The sequence below is a fragment of the Panthera leo genome, chromosome D1, assembly GCF_018350215.1.
Source record: "Panthera leo isolate Ple1 chromosome D1, P.leo_Ple1_pat1.1, whole genome shotgun sequence".
NCBI lineage: Eukaryota > Metazoa > Chordata > Mammalia > Carnivora > Felidae > Panthera > Panthera leo.
This window is the reverse complement of record NC_056688.1, coordinates 41709767-41725377: the sequence shown is the minus strand read 5'-3', so window position 1 is coordinate 41725377 and position 15611 is coordinate 41709767.

Genomic DNA, 15611 nt, shown 5'->3' with positions numbered 1-15611 from the left:
ATGTCACTGCTTTCTAAGGTTCAGGGAAGTTCAACACAAAAAAAGTAGATTCTCTGCAGAAATAAAAGGAATTATAAATTAACTCTGATTGAAGAACCTTTTCCCTGCCTTGAAAATTGCTGAAGCTCCTCCCTTCAAGGAACTACAGTGGGCTTCCTGTCCTTCACTTGATGTGATGTTAATTATATACCTGTCAGCCTACCTACTCTATTTAGAAGGCAAGTTGCACATTCTCCAACAACCCACCACTTAGTTCTCTTCCAATTTTTAAATAGTGCTGACTGGTACTTTTTAATTAAGATTTGACAGTTGAAATTTGCATTCCAAAAGCTTATTGAATTCTATGGAACAAGATTGCCTATTTTGTTCTACACGGGTGCATGTACATGCGTGCGTGCACACACACACTCACACACACACACACACACACACACACACACACACACAATCCAGTCATTCTTAAGCCACTTTGTTGAATGTACAAGTAGGCTTATCCTGCCTGGGTCTTCAATAGCATAAGTTCTGCAGACTGTAGGCAATTTGGCCTTTAAACCTCTGTAAATTGGCATTTGCAATTTGATGTTCTGTGAATATAGTGCAATTTGGAATAGTAGGGAATTTGTGTGTTAAAATACTTGTTCTTGTCCTAGTCATTATTAATTTATATTAACTACAAGCGAAGAAATTAGTTGCAGCTTACTGAACTTTACGCGCATAACTCTGCAGCTAATGCTGAGATTTTGATACGTATTAAGTGCTAGAGACTAATAACTAAATAAATAAACTAAACTTTTCATTTACAGAAGGAAACCTATACCCTTGGAAAATTATGTTAAAACCAGTTATTATTTTCAATAACTATGTTTTTAAACACCATTTCTTCTAAAAAAAGCTTACTTTATTAACATCAAAGAACTTATTTTCTAGATATTTTAATAGATAAAATCAACATCAATTCTCAAATTCACTGCTTATCATTAATGCTGACAGAAGAAATGGATTTTTCAAAGCCTATAGGATTTTTAAATATTTTCTACTATATAATTAAAAATATCATATTATATATCATAAGCATCATGCTGCTGCAAATGACAGAATTTAACATATTTTTGAGAAGCATATTTGTGCTATTTACCACAAAAGGAATTGATTTCTAAATTATATATAAATATGTAATTCTACTTACGCTTTAAGGAGTCTATGCATATAAAAATAAAGTAATTAATCAAAACAACTGATTTTGAAAAGTCATTGTGAAGTCTATTCATCTCAAATTATAGAAACTTCCTTTGGTCCCAATCTACTAGATGTCAGCAAGGGGAGGAAAGGTAATTTGGATACAGGAGGAGTCTTTGTTTCCTAAAATATCTATCAACTTCACTTAACCACATCAAGCAAAATTGTATAATATAGGTCAAGACAAGTTTCTTAGGTGACTTTTTCTAATATAATAATTAAACCTAAGTATGTTCAACATCGAAATTTTTAACATACTACTGAATGATGAAACTCTCTAGAGCATTGTGAAAGGTTTCAAAGCCTACAGAACATAATTTCAAAAAGTCCAGAAACATTATTAAAAAAATATTGACACATGAAGAACCAGAGATATTTTACCAATTCCCTGAAGGAAGTCAATCAACAGATGCTAACCCTGAGATAATGCAAATGGGGAATTATCAGCATACTAGCCTGCTAGGACTCTCATAACAGCATGGGCAGACTAAACAGTTTGTTTACTCACAATTCCATAGCCTAGAAGTCCAAGATCAAGGTGCTGTCAAAGTTAGTGTCTAGGCATTCTCTTCCTGGCTTGTAGATGGCTGGTTTTCACTGTGTCCCCACGTGGTTTTTCTTCTGTGTGCATGCAGAGACATAGAAATCTCTGGTATCTCTTCCTATTAATTACCAGGACACTAGTCCTATCAGAGTAGGGCCCCCACCCTTAAGATTTTGTTAAATTAATTAGTTCCCTAAAGGCCCTATTCCCAAATAAAGTCACATGGGGGAGTTAGGGTTTTGAATAGATGGATTTTAAGGAAACTCAATTCAGTCCATAACAATTACACAAAAGCTGTAAAGCAACTATAAAAGCTATACTTCATGCAGTAAAGGAAAATACATTTGAAATAATTGGGAAAAATAGAAGTTCTTAAAAGGAATAAAAATTATTTGAAAAAGAACAAATCAGAAATTTTACACTGAAAAGTACAATTTCTTACATAACAAAACAAAAAATTATAATAGTACAGGTTTAAATAACAGAATTGAAATGACAGAGGAAACTCACCATGAAATTGGAAGTAGGATAGAATTGTCCAATCTGAAGAATAGAGAATATATTAGAAAATAAATAAAGCCAAGTAACTATAGCATTGTATCATTAATGTCCCAGAATGAAAGGAGAAATTGGTGTACATAAAAATGTGTGAATAAATAATGTTTGAAAACATTTCAAACTTAGTGAAAGATCTACATTTAAAGATTCAAGAAGCTCAACACATAGTAAGCTCAACAAGAAGTAAATTTTTCTCAGATACTTTAAATTCAAACACTGAGGGGCACATATGTGGCTCGGTCATTTAAGCATACATCTCTTGGTTTGGGCTCAGTCTGAGCACAGCATTAGGCTTTGCGCTGACAGTGCAGGGCCTGCTTGGGATTCTCTCTCTCCCTCTCTCTCTGCCTCTCCTCTGCTTGCCCACTGTCTCTCTCTCTCTCTCTCTCTCTCTCTCTCCAAATAAATAAACTTAAAAAAAAATTTAAATAAAATAAACTTAAACACTGAAAAACAAATACAAAGACAAATATCTTGAAAGCACTTAGATAAAAGCAATATATTACATATGGGGGAAGACTACTTTAAAACTATGGATTTCTTACCAAGAACTTAGAAGTCATGTAATAACATCTTTAAAGTTCTGGGAAAAAGTTGTCAACCCAGGATTCTGTACTAAAAGATAGTATCTTTTGGGAATGAAGGAAAAAATCAAGACATCCTCGGATGACAGAAAATTAAGAGAACTTTTAACCAGTAGGCCTGCTCTGAAGGAAATATTAAAGAAAGTTCTTCAGACTGAAACTGAATGATGCAAGAGGGAAACAAAGACTATCAAAAATGAAAGGCAAGCAATAGAAATGCTTAATATCCAAATAAATATTAAAGTCTATTTTCTCCCTTTAATTTCTTTAAAATATGGATGAGTTCAGAATGTATAAATATTAACACTTTCTTGTAACATTTTTTAAGTATGTAAGGGGAATACATATGACAACTATAACATGGGGATATTAGGAAACTTACAGGTTATAAGGCATCTATAGTTTATTGATAAAATTGATAAAAATGTTAACTCTAAATAGATTGTGGAAGTTTAAACATGTATATTGTAATTCATCACTCAGTGACAAAAAATAGATATAGCCAAAACCCAACAAATAAATTAAAATGTACTAAAACACTCAAATTTTCAAAAAGAAGTTAGAAAAAGGAAAACAGAACCATTAAATTTGGAGAAAACAGAAAAGAAGTAAAATTTTAAATTATATCAAAAATTAAATTAGATGTAAGTGTTCTAAATAAAACAATTAAAATAGAGATTGTCAGATTGGATTAAAAACAATATCTATATCTATATATATCTATCTTAAAGAGATAAATAATAAAATAATAAAGTGAATATATCATGAAAACAATATTCAAAAGACAGTTGTAATGGCTAGATTAATATCAAATAAAGCAGACTTCAGCACAGGAATATTACCAGCAATAAAGAGGTACTTTGCATACTGATAAAGGGTTAGGTATAACAAGAAAACACAATAATCCTGAATGTATATGTACCTAACAACAGAGTTTCAAAATATATGAAGCCAAAAGAACTCAAAGGAGAAATACACACTTCTCTAGGTAATAGATACAACAAGTTGACAGAACATCAGTCAGGATAAAAACACATAAGCAGAATTATCAACCACCTTGTCCTCATTAATACTTATAAAACATTCCACCCACAGATTATACCTTATTTTTAAGTGCACCTGGAATAGTTACCAAATCTGACAATAACTCGGGGCCATAATCCAAACCTGAACAAATTTAAAAGAATTGAAATTATGTAAAGTATATTTCTGACCATGACATAATTTATCTAGAAACAGTAACATAAAAAATATCTGAACATTTTCCAAGTAGTTAGAAATTAAAACGCACATTCCTTAAAAATCTCATGCGTCAAATAGCCTCAAAGGAAATTAGAAAATATTTTAAACTGAAAAAAAAAGAGAGAGAATAGAACATATCAAAATGGTGGGAAGCAGCCTAAGCAGTGCTTGAAGAGATATGTATAGCATTAATTGCTTGTATTAGAAAATACAAAAGGTCTCAAATCAATAATTTAAACTTTAGAAAACAGAAGACAAATTAAATGCAAAGCAAGCAGAACTGAAATAATATATAGAAAATAATATAATTAAAAACTAAAAATAAAGAGAGAAAATCAATGAAACCAAACAATACTTTGAAGACATTGATAAAATTCATAAACCTCGAGGCTGACTGTCAAAAAAAAAAAAAGCGAGAAGACGCCAATTACCAAATTTAGGAATGAAAGAGGAAATGTCAAAAGACATCCCACAGACATTAAAAAGGTGATTAGGAAATACTAAGAAAAATTCCATGACCATTAATTCACATAGATAAACTGAGCCAGTTTCTTGAAGGATAAAACCTATAAAAACTTATTCAGAAAAAGATTTATAATATGAATAATACTACAGATATTAAGTAAAATGAACTTGTACTTAAAAACATTCTGACAAAGAAATTCCTAGATGATTTTATCTGCAATTCTGCCAAATACTTAAGGAAAAAATAATACCAATTATGCCAAACTCACCCGGAAAGCAGAAAAGAGTAAAATATTTACGAATTTATTTTGTGAGGCCAGGATTTTCCTGACACCAAAATCAGCCATAACGTAACAATTAAATTAAGTGCACCAACTACATACCCAAATCTCTCATGAATAAAAGGGCAAATTTCTTCAACCTAATATTAGCACATGATCCAACAAACAACTTTAATGTCATAACCAAATGGGGCTTTCCCAGGAAAGCGAGGTTGTTTAAAACTCAATCAATGTAACTCACCTTACAAATAAGTTAATGTATATTTATAATCATTTCATCATACAGAAATATCACCTTATGAAATCCATTCATGATAACACACACATACACACACCATTAGTAGAATAAGAATGGAAAGAATTTCTTTAATCTTTTAAAACACATCCTCAATAATTCAAAAAGTTATATGCACCCTTATGTTTATTGCATTATTTACAATATCCAAACCACAGAAGCAGCCCAAAGTGTCTACTGATAGAGGCATGGATAAAGATGGTGTGGTATGTAGGTATGTATACATATATACACATACACACACAATGGAGTATACACACACACACACACACACACACACACACACACACAATGAAATCCTGCCATTTGCAACAACATGGGTAGAAGTAGAAGGTATAATGCTAAGTGAAATGAGTCAGCCAGAGAAAGACAAATACCATATGATTTCACTCATATGTGGAATTTAAGAAACAAAACAAGCAAAAAACAAACAAATAAACAAAAAGAGAGAAACCAAAAATCAGACTGTTATCTATAGAGAACAAGCTGTTAGTTACGGGGGGTGGGGGGGTGGGTGAAACACATGATGAGGATTAAGACTGCACTTATCATGATGAGCACTGAGTAATGTATAGAATCACTGAATCACTATATTGTACACCTGAAGGTAATATAGCACTGTATGTTAACTCTACTGGAATTAAAACACACACACACACACACACACACACACACACACATCCACAACATCTAATAGCTAATATGATGTTTAATAGTTAAATGTTGAATGTTATCCCCCTAAAACAAGGAATAAGGCAAAGATACCTGGTTATCTTGTTTGTTTGTTTGTTTGTTTTGGTCTTTTGTTTTGTTTGTTTTTGTTTTTGAGAGAGAGAGAGCAAGCACGTGCAGTGGGGGAACAGAAGGAGAGGGAGAGAGAATCTTAAGCAGGCTTCACACTCAGCATGAAGCCTGATGTGGGGCTCCACATGAAGCCTGGAGCCCCCATGCAGGGCTTGATCTCACAATTGTGACATCATGACCTGAGCTGAAATCCTGAGTCAGATTTAGGGACTGAGCTACCCAGATGCCCCAGCAAGGTTATCTTTTTTCATCACCTCTAGTCAACATCTCACTGAAAGTCTTAGCCATGCATGAGGACAACAAAAAGAACGAAAATGCAGGCAGTTTCCACAGGGAGAAATAAAAACATCTTTATTTATGGGTCACATGATTATTTATACAGAAAACCCCACGGAATCTACCAAAACAAACAAACAAAACAAAAAACAAAAAACAAAAAAACCCACCTCATAGAATAATATATCTAGGTTGCAAGATTCAAGACATGTATAGTCTTTCTACATACTAGCAATAAACAATTAGAAATTGAACTTAAAGAAAGCATACCACTGAATATAGTACCAAAACAATGAAATACTTGGCTATGAATCTAACACAATATGTAACAGATATGAATACTAGAATCAACAAAATTATAAGACATCATATTTTTAAGATGTTAATTCCCTGTATTAGTCAGTGTTTTCCAAAGAAATCAAACCAGTAATGTGTGTGTGTGTGGGGGGGGGGGGGGGGGTGGAGAGAGAGAGAGTTAGAGAGAGAGAGAGAGAGAGAGAGAGAGAGACTTATTTAAAGAAGTTGACTCATGTAATTATAGAGGCTGGCAAATCGAAAATCTACAAGGTGGGTAGGTACTCTGGAGATCCAGGGAAAGTCCACTGTTGCAGTTCCAGTCCAAAGACTAAATGCTGGCAGAATTCCTTCTTGCTTAGGGGAATTCATGTTTTTGTTTTAGTCAGACCTTTACTTAATCAGATGAGGCCCATCCACTTTGGGAGAACAATTTGCTTTACTCAAAGCCCACCAATTTAAATGTTAATCTCATCCAAAAACATCTTCACAGAAACATCCAAAATGATAAATTGATGATTTACAGGGGCGCCTGGGTGGCTCAGTCCGTTAAGTGTCCAACTTCAGCTCAGGTCATGATTTCTCAGTTCATGGGTTTGAGCCCTGCATCTGGCTCTGTGCTGACAGCTTGGAGCCTAGAGCCTGCTTCATATTCTGTGTCTCCTTCTCTCTACCCCTCCCTGCTTGCACTCTGCCTGTCTCTCTCTCTCTCTCTCTCTCTCTCAAAAATAAGTAAACATTAAAAGAAAATTTTTAATGATGTTTGACAAAATATCTGGACATTGTGGCCCAGCCAAGATGACATATATAATTAAGCACCACAGCCCCCAAATTAGTCTATAGATTCAAAATAATTCCAACCATTTCCTAGGGAGTCTTTTATGGGGGAGGGGCATAAAATGATTATAAAATTTATTTGGAAAAGTAAAGATCCTAGAGTAGCTAAAATAACTTTAAAAATAAATATTTTGGAAGATTTAACTACCTTATTTAAAGACTGAATATGATGATATTCACAATTACAATAGTGTGGTATTTGCAGAAGTCTAGATACATACTGAAACAAGGCAGAACAGACTCCAGTCATAGACTCACACATATAGGGTTAATTGATTGTTAATAAGAGATGATAATTCAATGGAGACAGGAAAATCTTTTTTGAGAAACTTTGCTGGACCAATTTGAGAGCTATGTGAGAAAGAAAAAAAAGAAAGGAAGGAAGGAAGGGGAAAGAAAGAAAGAAAGAAAGAGAAAGAAATAAAGAGAAACAGGAGGGAGGAAGGAAGGAGAGAGAAAGGGAGAGAGAGAAAGGAGGGGAGGGAGAGAAGGGAGAGAGATAAAGGGGGAGGGAGAAAGAGAGTAAGGAAGGGAGTGAAGGGGGGGAGGAAGTGAAGGAGAGGAAGGAAGAAAGAATAAACAAAAAAGTCAATCCATACTTCTCACCTTATAAAAAAATTAACTGAACATTAATTATAGACCAAAGTCTAAAACCTAAAAATCTCAAAAATCTGGAATAAAACATAAAATACTTGTGACTTTGGATTAGGTAACTATTTCTTGGATATGATACCCAAATCACAATCCATAAAAGGAAAAGAAAATGTATAAGTTGGACTTCATCAAAATTTAAAAAGTACCTGTGAGGAACCAGAAAAGACCCCGAATAGCCAAAGCAATCTTGAAAAAGAAAACCAAAGCAGGAGGCATCCCAATCCCTGACTTCAAGCTATACTACAAAGCTGTAATCGTCAAGACAGTATGGTACTGGCACAAGAACAGACACTCAGATCAATGGAACAGAATAGAGAACCCAGAATGGACCCACAAATGTATGGCCAACTAATCTTTGACAAAGCAGGAAAGAATATCCAATGGAATAAAGACAGTCTCTTCAGCAAATGGTGCTAGCAAAACTGGACAGCGCCATGCAGAAGAATGAACCTGGACCACTTTCTTACACCATACACAAAAATAAACTCACAGTGGATGAAAGACCTCAATGTAAGACAGGAAGCCATCAAAATCCTAGAGGAGAAAGCAGGCAAAAACCTCTTTGATCTTGCCTGCATCAATTTCTTACTCAAGACATCTCCAGAGGCAAGGGAAACAAAAGCAAAAATGAACTACTGGGACCTCCTCAAAATAAAAAGCTTCTGCACAGCAAAGGAAACAATCAGCAAAACTAAAAGGCAACCAACAGAATGAGAGAGGATACTTGCAAATGACATATGAGATAAAGGGTTAGTATCCAAAATCTACAAAGAACTTATCAAACTCAACACCCAAAAAACAAATAATCCAGTGAAGAAATGGGCACAAGACATGAATAGACACTTCTCCAAAGAAGACATGCATATGGCCAAACAACCCATGAAAAAACGCTCCACATCACTCATCATCAGGGAAATACAAATCAAAACCACAATGAGATACCACCTTACACCTGTCAGAATGGCTAACATTAACAACTGAGGCAACAACAGATGTTGGCGAGGATGTGGAGAAAGAGGATCTCTTTTGCACTGTGGGAGTGCAAGCTAGTGCAGCCACTCTGGAAAACAGTGTGGAGGTTTCTCAAAAAACTAAAAATAGAACTACCCTGCGACCCAGCAATTGCACTACTAGGCATTTATCCAAGGGATATAGGTGTGCTGTTTCGAAGGGACACATGCACCCCCATGTTTATAGCAGCACTATCAACAATAGCCAAAGTATGGAAAGAGCCCAAATGTCCATCGATGGATGATTGAATAAAAAATGTAGTATACACACACACACACACACACACACACACACAATGGAGTATTACTCAGCAATCAAAAATAATGAAATCTTGTCATTTGCAACCACGTGGATGGAACTGGAGGGTATTATGCTAAATGAAATTAGTCAGAGAAAGACAAAAATCATATGACTTCACTCATATGAGGACTTTAAGAGACAAAACAGATGAACATAAGGGAAGGCAAACAAAAATAACATAAAAACAGGGAGGAGGACAAAACAAAAGAGACTCATAAATATGAAGAACAAACTGAGGGTTGCTGGAGGGGTTGTGGGAGGGGGATGGGATAAATGGGTAAGGGGCATTAAGGAGTCTACTGAAATCGTTGCTTCACTATATACTAACTAATTGGATGTAAATTTTTAAAAATAAAAAATAAAGTTAAATCAAAAATAAAAATAAAAAATAAAAAATAAATAAATAAATAAATAAATAAATAAATAAATAAAAAGTACCTGTGAAAACATGATTAAGGAATGAAAAGGGAAGGCTAGCAAATACGAGAAAATATTCACCAAACACATACCTGATAAAGGGCTTTTACCCAGTCTCCACATCATTAAGCAGTAAGGGAAGGCAACTTATTAGAATGGATAAATTAAAAAGAAAAAGGTGACAATACAAAATGCTGAGGAAGAATCTCTTATCATACCAGTGCGAATACAAAATGCTATAGACATTTTGTGTTTTTTTTTTGTTTGTTTTTTGTTTTTTTTTTTTTTTTATATTTTAATATATGAAATTTACTGTCAAATTGGTTTCCATACAACACCCAGTGCTCATCCCAAAAGGTGCCCTCCTCAATACCCATCACCCACCCTGCCCTCCCTCCCACCCCCCATCAACCCTCAATTTGTTCTCAGTTTTTAACAGTCTCTTATGCTTTGGCTCTCTCCCACTCTAACCTCTTTTTTTTTTTTTTTTTTTTTTTTCCTTCCCTCCCCCATGGGTTTCTGTTATGATTCTCAGGATCCACATAAGAGTGAAACCATATGGTATCTGTCTTTCTCTGTATGGCTTATTTCACTTAGCATCACACTCTCCAGTTCCATCCATGTTGCTACAAAAGGCCATATTTCATTTTTTCTCATTGCCACGTAGTATTCCATTGTGTATATAAACCACAATTTCTTTATCCATTCATCAGTTGATGGACATTTAGGCTCTTTCCATAATTTGGCTATTGTTGAGAGTCAAAATGCTATAGACATTTTGGAAAACAATTTAGCATTGTCATATAATGCTAAGCCTTTTCTTATCATATGATCCAGCAATCCCATGCTATGTATTTACATGAAAGGAATAACTTGTCTATGAATGTTTATCATGGCTTTATTCATAATGACCCCCAAATGAAAACAACCCAAAATATCCTTCATTAATAAATGGATAAAGAAAATATAGTTGAGTCATACATTCAACAACAAATAGGAAATCACTGATCTATGCCACAATAAGTATGTGTTACTATAAGTAAAAGAGGCTAGACACAAAAGGCTACATACTGCATGATTTCATCATATAATATCTGTAAAAGGCAAATTTGTAGTTACAGAAAATAAATCTGTGGTTGCCAGAGGCTGAAATTTTGGTAGTGGTTGATTTTCAAAGGTTACATCATGAGTGTTTGTGTGAGTAGTTTCACGATTGGATGAATTTGTCAAAACCACAGAACTCTTCATCAAAAAGGTAAATTTTACTCCATTAAAATAAAATGATGAGTTAAATATACTAAAATAAAAAAATAGATCAGTGATGGACTCTCCCTTTCAGATATTTCATCTTAATTAGTCTGGGTGTAATGCCCAGGCATTTAGTAGTATTTTTAGTAGTTTTTTGTTTGTTTGTTTGTTTGTTTTTTAAACTCTGTTTTCTTTTGATTTTTACAAGAATGCAAGGGAAAGTTATTATTATTTAATTTTCCTTCACAGATGCTGGATTGGGATCCCCAGAGCACATTCAGATGCCAAGAGCACAAAAATCACAGGTACAGACCAGTGATACCTTGGGGCACTAGATAGATCCTGAGCTGGAAGTCAGAGGAGCTGTGTTTGTAATTCTAGCTCTGTCACCTACTTGCTGTCTGTTCTTGGGCAAAGTAACATGTTAGCTCAGCGGCGTACTTGCTCTGTATCTAACATGAGGGGTTTGACCTAGAAAGCTCTCCACTCTCTTCCACCTCTGACATGCTACAGTACAGGAGCTCAAGATTTGAGCCCTAGATTGGCCCTTAATTTGATGTGCTTTCAAATGGTCACTTAATTCTTCTGAAGCTCAAATTCTTCATCTGCTGTATTGGAAAAGGGAAATGTGATAAAAGGACAATATAAAAGAGTGGAGGGAAAACTGCACACTTGCTCTCTCTGTGATCCCAGCATCTAGTAAAATAGCAACTTCTATTCTCTTGAAGATAATCAGTAGAAACCACTAACTACCCTCTCCACTTTTCACTGGCTTCTCCCCACAGCAGTAAGAATGATGTATCTACTTGCTAAAATGGCAAAAGACTGATAGTCATCCACATTTTTCTATTGTGGGGAGGACAAAATGCTAAAGATCAATTGTAAAGGGGACCCTTCCTCTCATGGGCTCTCTGTTCTCACCTCCATATGCCTCACTTCACCATTCTCTTCTCAGATGGTTGCTGACCCAATTCTCCCCACAGGCAGGTCTCAACTTTTAGCCTGAGGGTGAAAGTTAAGAAGTATGAGAAAGCCCATTTGGGCCACGAAACATGGTGAACAAATAACTACTTAATAGCTGGATTTCTGGGATGAGGGGAGCTCTGAATTATAGTATCTTCTAAATCCCACAGAGTAAGTAGTCCTGCTGTGGCCAATTTCCAGTTACCAAAATGATGTCACTGAATGCGGAGTTGGGAAGAGATGTATTATTGGTTCTTAGGAACCAATCCCTCTAGCACAGCACTAGCTACAGACCCAAGTCACGTAGTTCAATCAGATTTTACAAGCAATAAAGCTGATACTTGGAAATTACACTGATAACCATTTCTCACTAATCAGATTCGCAAATATGCAAAAGCTTGCAAATATCCTTTGTTTGTGAGGCTGTGTTCCTAATTGTTGCTTTGAGTGCAAAATAGCATGAACCCATGTTGAGGGAACTTTAACAATATCCATGAGGAATAATACGTAAGTATTTATCCTTAAATAACTAAACTCCTTTACAATGGTGGAAGTTTGTTGGTCAACAGGATATTTATATATTCCAAAGTATTACAGATCATTTTTAAACTGTAAATGGAAAAATTTATCTTTAAAATGGAAAAAAATATATATATAATATACACATACATATCAGATATCACTTTAATTAACTGATCAAAATAATATTGCTAGGAATGGAAGAATCTGAAATCATAGGCCTTCTGACATGAAGCGCTGAAAAGAACACATCTACCTATATAGAATTCCTGCTAGAAGGAGATGAGAATAAATTGAATTAGTGCTTTTGATTGAATTTCAACTTTTTTAAGCCATTAAGGATTTTATTTGGACAACTGATATGACTTTTTGAATTGGTTTAATGAATTAATACTTGTATTGTGGTCATGTATGAGAATATTCTTTTTTTTTTTAAGTGTATTGATTAATTTTGAGAAACAGAGAATCTCCAGCAGGCTCTGTGCTGTCAGTGCAGAGCCCGACATGGGGCTCAATCCCACAAACCATGAGATTGTGACCAGAGCTGAGGTCAAGAGTTGGATGCTTCACTGACTGAGCCACCGAGGCACCCTGAGAATATTCTCCTTAGGAGATACACATGGAAATAGTTAGGTGTGAGGTGTCATGTCTGCAACTTACTTTGAAGTAGTTTAGAAAAAAATAGTATGAATACATATACATAACAAAATGAATGAGAGATAAAGCAAACCTAGCAATTTATTAATAATTATTGAACCGAGGTAAAGGGAATACATACTAGGGAATACATAAAGAAAGGGAACTATTCTTTTAAATGCTTTGTAACTTTGACACTTTTCAATATAATTTTTTTTCAAAATAAAAGTTGAGAAGAATATAATTAAACCTGAGATCCAATATACGTATGTACATATGCATACGTTTGTTATAGTGCAATGAAAAAAATGGTGCAAACTCAATTTCAGGATTAGGAACGTGACTGAATGAATTATGATTTCTGTGTGATGGATACAGCAGTTCATCTGATGATACATTTTTTTTTATTTACTGTCATGTCCTTTAGGTGTTTGGATTTCAAATAATTTGAATTTTCTTCCTTATCTCTTTTTTCTGTTTTTTTTTTTTTGCCTGAAATGTTTGTTTTGTTGCAAATTTAAAAATTGAAATCTATGAAATACTGCAAACTTCAAAAAATATCTTAAAACAAAAAAAAGTGTGTTATTCATATCTATTAGATATATCAAAGTATACTTCCTGACTGAAATTTTAGATCTCTTGGAAGAAATTTCCTATAACTTCTACAGTATGAATGCTTCTCGGTATATGTATTTCTAGGAGTCTAATTTGGATTAATTTTCCTCTCCATAGCCACAATATTTACATATTTTACATGTAAGTTTCTTATTTTTCATTACTTGCTTTCTACTTATTATATGCACCTACAACCAGGTTTTTAAATACTTGCTTTCTGGAGACATGGTGGTATTTAACTAGTGAAAATAGGATCTGGGTTTTGGTAAAATATAATTATTTTTAATAAATGTGTAAGTGAATTAAAAATTCAGAATATTTCTTACTTTTTCTTTTTATATCAATAAATTACACTTTCTTCTTTACCGTATCTTTGTACATTGAATCCCAAATGCCTTTGAGAGTTACATATAAAAACAACAATTCTGAAAGTTCTTCACTGGGAGAAAATACAATGATAAATATTAACTGCATAAAAATTACATTGACTACCTTCCTTCAGCAATTCATTCAAACCCACTACATGCACACTTCCTCATTATACTTATTCTTAATAAGAAAGATTGCCAATTGCAATTATTTTTATTGCAAAAATACCATGAATTTGTTTTATTGCAGATTATTTTACCCAAAACATTAAACTGATACTCAAAGCCCTATAGAGACTCAAGACTCTTTTTAAAAGTTTTCTCTTGCTTGCGCGCTCTCTCTCTCTCTCTTTTAAAATGTAATGATTCTGACACCAGACACTTCAAAAATCCCAGCCATAAACTGTCTTTGGTAGATCCAAGTCTGTACTTTGGAGGTGAGAATATGCCCTGACCTCTTGCTGTCTCTTGTGATAAATTGAGGACTTTGTGTACCATACTGTTATCTTGAACACAACTCTGTTTTCAGACTTTCTAAATCCCTGGATTATTTTTAAAGCATCTGGAGGGTCAAAACTCAAAACCTTTGAAATGGTCCTCCGAGGGATAAGTCCTATATACCTTTAGTGCCTCATACAATAATCTCCCTTCTGTTCTTTAGGCTCACTAGAAATAGAATCATCATCATAATAAAGCCTCTGAGATCAGGAGGCACAATGTGGGAAGCAGGGCCATGAATGCAGAGCTCATGGGGCTCACTGACAGCTTTGATAACTCTGTTTCACTGCCCCAAGCTGCAGGATTTGCAACAACTGTTTTACTTCTGCTGGAAGCACCGAATTCCAGCCTGACTCTCAGTGGCATTTTTTTTTACAGCACAGTGTGCATGTTTGTGCTTCCTAGTCTGAGCAGAAGGATCATTAAAGCCCACTAGGAGCCAAGAATACAAGATTCCCAGCAGACCAGAATTTCTTCATTGTATATGGAGGATGAAACATCAGAACAAGAATTTGCAAAGGCTTGGCCAATCTAAATGGTACTCTTCAAGGCACTTTTGTTGGTCAGTTTCTTTTAAGAGTTATCAGCACATAGAGGAAAGAACTTTGGGCTTAACTTCAAAAGAGCAAGGGTTACACTGACTCAGACTCCGGTGACTAGGAAAAATATTTGACACTCTGAAGAGAAAATTATAATCTCTAACCGAAAGGTTTGTTGTGAAAATCATAAAAGATAAAAAGAGGCTGGCAAAAACAATCTGATTAAAAAATGGGCCAAAGACTTTAACAGACATATCTACCAACGAAGATATACAGATGGCAAATGAGGATATGAAAAGACACACTACATCATATGTCATCAGAGAAATGCAAATCAAAACAACAATAAGATACCACTGCGCTCCATTAGAATGGCCAAATTCCAGAATGCTGGCAATACCAAATGCTGGCAAAGATGTGGAGCCAC